Here is a 6357-nt window from a genome sequence, read left to right as displayed (position 1 = left end):
ATGCTCCTACATGAAATATGCTCATTTGGCAAAAGAACAATATCCTAGAATACAGTGGCCCTATTTCAATTTCTCTTAGAATCCGATTAAACTTTAATAAAATGATACATATTTTTTGAACCCCACCTTCAAGACACCACGACCTCTTTTACTCGAAAATTGAACCCCAGCTCTCTTATTTTTACTAAATTTCTTGAAATCATCTCATCAGGTATTCACAATTAAGAAATGTTAAACTATCGGGAATGTATAAAAATGAAACAATTTATTTTTAATACAAGGTGGTCACAATTCTTTACAACTATTTGATGTGCAATTTGATAGCCTAGATGTGTCATAAAGTTTGAGAAAATTTCTTTTTGAAGTTTTAGCATGTTCAATGGAATAATTGCAGCCACCCAACTTCACATCCAATGATCAATATTGTTTTGACCACCTTATATCAAAAGTAAATGGTCTCATTTTATACTTTCTCTAAACTATCTCACCTCCCTAAACTATCTCACCTGACACGATGACCAGTGTTCTAGACCCATAGGCACTCCTATCCCATCCTCAAAAAGGAAATGTATCCACTTAAAAACAAATAAAAATAGATAACAATCTCCAATTCATATGTGAGATAAATGAAAGGGAAAGCTTTCTATGCTTCCCCCACAACATAAAACTTATATACTTCGCCTTATCCAACAGTCTATTGAGAACGGAGGGCTAAGATTGTCCCAATCACAATATCACATCCCTAAACCATTTTATTTTTAATTTTTTCTATAAACTACTTTCACACCAAATTTTGTACGTCCAATCCTCTATTAAACTCGCACTAGCGAAAAATATAAAAAAAAAATATTTCTAATAATATAAAATGACCAAATTACCTTTGAAAGTTCCAAGGGATATTTTGATCATTATATTTTATCGAAAAAATATTTTTAATATTTTTTGTAGGTGCAACCCAATGAGAAGATGGCACGTATCAAATTTTATATTCATAAAACTTGTATAAAAAAAACTAAAAATAAACTACTTTGAGACGTTGGATCTAAGATCAAACGATGAGTGACTCTCTTGATCAAAATTGGACGGCTGGATGGCAGAGGAAGCATAAATCTTCTATGTTGTAGAGGAAGTATAGAAACCATTCGCATAATACTTCCCTTCCCTCTGTTTTTATAAACAGTGGAAAACCAACGTCCCTCATTTTGTACAAACTACCAAATTATCCTTAACTCATTGATCTTACTCTTAACAATGAACACAAACTGATACACATGCACATGACAACAAGCATTTCATTTGAATTTTAAAACTAATGTAGAAGTCACGCCATTAACAAATACCTACAGATCATCATCTGGAAAATCTATGGCCGATATTTTGATAAAATTGCATTCACCTTCAAATATGCAATGCAGCATCATGATTGATTTTCATGGTTCTCCACAGATTTCTTGAACCTGTTACTAAATATCGCATCTTCGAGAACTAAATCGAAGAGGGCCCGTTTGAATACCATGTTCAAGAAAGCCCGTGGAAACCACGAAAACATCAAATCTTCAATCTTCTGAACTTTCGAGAGAAAATTCTTTGAACTTGGATTAAAAGAATGAGAAGAGGAGGAGAGATGTAATTGGTGACATGGGGAGGGTGCATGGAAGCCCATTTATACAGGCTTAGGGGTGGAAATAACTAACCCCATTCTCAGGTCCATTTATACAGGTTTTGCAAAGTGTTCCCAAACTAGCATCACAATTTTTAAGGAGGGACGTCCATTTGGAATGGTTTATTTTCTCAATTATGGTGATTAACATATATTTGAAAGCCTTGTTTACCTTAGCCATTGTATCAAACTAGTAAAGCATTGTATTACACACGAAAAAGTTTATATAAGGTGTCAATCTTGCACTGTACAAGTGAGGCGTGCCTCAAAAATTCACTAAAAAAGAGCATTATTAGAAAACTGTCAAATTGATTTTCTCGACTTCAAGATATATGGATGTGGAAAAAAAAAAAAAAAGATTTCATGTCCCATAACTAATTTACCATATAACAAGTTATCTAGACTGTATATTTTGAAGATGTTCAAGTGTTTATAAATCTACTAGATCTAAACCACATTTGAAATTTAAAATTTTTTTATTAGGGGTGAATATAGAATTTCAGGTCATATTTTCAATAGCAAAACTACATCTTTTGGTAAAATTTAGAGGTGTGCCTTACTTCTATATTATAAGTATATTATAAGGTGGGCAACTTAACTAATCCTCATTTACAAAAGAATACCATATATATATATATAGAGGGTGCGGTTTGTATAGAGCCGAGGCCCTAAACAATCAAATTAGAGCCTACCTTCAAATAGTGCTGAGAAATGTGGTTTCAATACTTGAAATCTGTTTCATAGCGTTAAAATATATTTTCATCTTTATTCATAAATTTTAAAGGTTAAAAAATAGTGTATATCGATAGATCTATGAAAACTTGAAAATCTTGAAAATTGATGGTCCAAAAATGCATTATAAAATAAACTATTTTCAAATCTTGAAATCTATTTGTTTTCCTCATGTCCATGCATCTTAATGTTGATATGATCTATTTGATGATATTTGGGCTTCAAAACAACATCTTCTAGTGAAATTTTGATGTAGGCTCTAATTTGATTGTTTAGAGCCTCGGCTCTATATAAACTTTCCCCATATATATATATAGGGAAAAGTTTATATAAAATATTGTTTTAATGTTGAAAAACCCTCTAATCGATTATCTCGACATCGAGATGTATGAACATGAAAAAAGAAGTTTTTGAGTCTCGACAATAGTGCATCTTAGAATACATTATCTAGACCATCCATTTTCAAGATTTTCATATATTCATAGATCTACTTGATTTTAACCATTTTTGGAATTTAAAATTTTCTAATTAGGTATGAAAATAGATTTCAAGATAATACTAAGTATTTTTTACAACAAAATTACATGCTATAATAAAATTTTAAGGTGCGCCTTAATTGGATTGTTTAAGGTTGCAACTTTATAGAAACCGCACCTATAAATTCACCCATGGCATAGTGTTTTTGCCTGTAATGATTATGAAGCAAACCCTTGTTTGTTCCAATTTTTAAGAAGCAAAAGTCAAGTAGGAAGTAAGTCGGATTTTTGAGAAAAAAATGTTTGAGTCTTTGGTTGTAGTCAAAACTCCGCATTAAAAGTGACATTTTGAAATTCATGTATGATGGAGGCCATCAGTAATAGGGGTTATATATGGGTTGGGAGGGATCCGTGTCGACCCTGACCCTGAACTTGACCCCGACCCAACTTAATTAGGTCTAAGTCAGATCTGGATTGGAGTCGGTTCCAAGTCACTTGGACTTGAATGTAATTTATCGGGTCTAGTTTAAGTCTGGAAATAAAAAAATATAAAATTTTATCTTTTTACATTTTATAATAAGTAATGATATTACGTAAACCTCACACATACGGGTTGTATAATACCACACTCTTATGCTGCCAGATGTGCATCCAAAAATCTCCACAAAAGATGGGGATGCCCGGACATAAAAAATAAACTGGTTGAAATGGTCAAAAGTTAAAAACAATGGTTTAAAAACCGGATCGGTGACCCGTATCGGGCTTCCAAAAAACCGATTCGGATTGGCGATCCTGATCGGGAATCGGGTGAATCGGTCAGAATAAAGCTTAAAAAAAATCCGAAAAAATTATTAAATATCATTATAAATATTTTTTTTTTAGGAATTCAATAAGAAATGAGGGTACTTCATTAAGACTTTTCATGTTTTTGAATGAATATGCGAATATTGATATGTTCTTTCGCTGCATGAACCACCATTCAGCATTTAATTTACATCACACAAAAGGACAAACATATAATTATCATGGAATAAGTATATCAACATACATGGACTACAATAAAGCATAAAATTAGTAACATATGATCTAAAAATAAAATGATAGACGACGTTATTGTTCTTCTTGGTCACGCTGGTGCCATTGATTGAATTCGTTTAACAATTCATTGATTCGATCTAAAAACGAATCATCGATATTAGCAGGCGTCTGACTATTCCCAAATCCCTGAGTGTTAGTGTTTTGATGTATTCCCAATCTAAAATCCTCGAAGATTGTCCATCCTTCATGCTCACCTACACTGTCGTACTCATCCTTACACTGTTGCTGTTGGGACTTGATATGTGAATAATATGGCTGGGATAGGGTGGCCTCAGAATCATCATCTCTCTCATTTTCTCTTTGAATAATATGGATTAAAAAAAAAATTAACAAATTTTCAAAAAAATCGATCATGGATTAAAAAAAAAAAAATCACAAATTTTCAAAAAATTCTATCATGGATTACAAAAAAAAATTCGATCATGGATTAAAAAAAAAAATCACAAATTTTCAAAAAATTCTATCATGGATTACAAAAAAAAATTCGATCATGGATTAAAAAAAAAAAATCACAAATTTTCAAAAAATTCAATCATGGATTACAAAAAATTCGATCATGGATTACATAAAATTCGATCATGGATTACATAAAATTCGATCATGGATTACAAAAAAAAACAAACAAAAAAAAACAAAAAATTCAATCGTGGATTACAAAAAAAGAAAAAAACAATTCGATCATGGATTACAAAAAATTCAATCATGGATTACAAAAAACTCTATCATGGGTTATAAAAAAAGCAAAAAACAAAAAATTCGATCATGGATTACAAAAAAAAAAACAAACATTTTGATCTTGGATTACAAAAAAAAAACAAACATTTCGATCATGTATTACAAAACATTCGATCATGGATTACAAAAAATTCTATCATGGATTACAAAAAAAAAAAAAAAAACAAAAAATTCTATCATGGATTACAAGAAAATAAAACAAACATTTCGATCATGGATTAGAAAAAATTCTATCATGGATTACAAAAAATTCTATCATGGGTTACAAAAAAAAAAAAAAACCAAAAAATTAGATCATGGATTACAAAAAAAAATAAAACAATTCAATCATGGATTAATAAAAAACCGATCAAGTATTACAAAAAAATCTACCATGGATTACAAAAAAAATACCAAAAAAAAAAAAAAAAAAATCCGTACGGAACTTGCCTATTCCGTACAGCGATTCGGCGAGTCACTGTACAGAATCGTCCGGTTCTCTCTAAAACCAAACGACTCGGCATTTTTTTAAACACTGGTTAAAAATAAGGAAAAGGATCTCCACCCCTCCCCCAGTCTACCAGTTGCCTCTTCCTGCACCCCATATGTGTGGTCATAACTGCGAGTAAATCCTTCATCACTCCGTAACCAAGAAAAACCTCTGCTCATTGAATCCTCTCTCTAAAATTCATTCTATATTATGCTACAAATCAGATTGGGCGAGCAAACATGTATTGTAGCAAAATATATATTGGTTCTTGCATAATCTAGAGGGGTGTTAGGGACCTTATATAGATTGGGCAAACATGTGATGTAGCAAAAACCTCAGCACCTTATGGAAAACTCTCAGTAAAATTCATCTTCCAAAATATTGTATCTCTCGATTGAAAACCTAAACATTGGTCGATTTCAAATAGAAGAAAAGCTTGTTGGGCTGCCAGAATTTGCAGGGCTTTATTAGAACAAATTCAGCCGAGACTTGAAAGAGTCATTGCGGCAAAGTTTAGGAGCAGAACCGGAGCCCTACTCAATTAACTAATAAATCAAGGTCACACCCTAATCACATGGGACTCACCTTTGGCCATCATATTTGATCAGAATGCAGCCATAATTGGCTCGTAAAACTGATGTCTCCCCTTTCCTGGCCACCCTTGCCGGAAGTCTTATTGCTTGAAGCTACCTAAAGAAAGGCCAACAGCGTCTCGAAGCTTGATTGTCAATAGTTATGTATGGCTTCTTTCATATTGAACAGAGCCTATGCTCTTAGTTCTTTAATTTGTAATCCACTTGAGAGAAAAACTTCATCAGGGAAGAAGGCATGTTTCTATCCATTGAAGAGTGTGTGATTGCATACCTATCTTCCACCTGTAAAATTTTGATCAAGAGAGACTCTCACCGTTTGATCTTAGATCCGACGTCTTAAAGTATTTTATTTTTAGTTTTTTTATACAAATTGTATGAATATGAAATTTGATAAATGTCATATTCTCATTGGAGCCCACCTATAAAAATTATTAAAAATAATTTTTCGATAAAATATAATGACCAAAATACCCGTTGAAACTTTTAGGGGTATTTTGGTCATTTTATTTTATTGAAAATATTTTTTAATATTTTTTTGCTAGTGCGAGTTTGATACAGGATTGGACGTACAAAATTTGGGGCAAAATAGTTTAT

At 32.0% G+C, this 6357-nt stretch overlaps 1 long non-coding RNA gene across 1 annotated transcript; it reads right to left on the bottom strand.

Annotated features, from left to right (window-relative positions):
* Nucleotides 1-3858: 3858 nt before the first annotated feature.
* Nucleotides 3859-6138, bottom strand: LOC148781530 (uncharacterized). Its single transcript, XR_016057632.1, has 2 exons — nt 5756-6138; nt 3859-4264 (listed from the first exon to the last, which is right to left on the bottom strand). It is a non-coding gene; the product is annotated as an uncharacterized LOC148781530 (long non-coding RNA).
* Between the last annotated feature and the right edge of the window lie 219 nt (nt 6139-6357).

The sequence above is a fragment of the Amborella trichopoda genome, chromosome 6, assembly GCF_054954075.1.
Source record: "Amborella trichopoda isolate Santa Cruz 75 chromosome 6, AtrichopodaSantaCruz75HAP2 v2.0, whole genome shotgun sequence".
NCBI classification, from domain to species: Eukaryota; Viridiplantae; Streptophyta; class Magnoliopsida; order Amborellales; family Amborellaceae; genus Amborella; species Amborella trichopoda.
The sequence above is the reverse complement of the archived record's forward strand: the minus strand, read 5'-3'. Positions and strand labels throughout refer to the sequence as shown.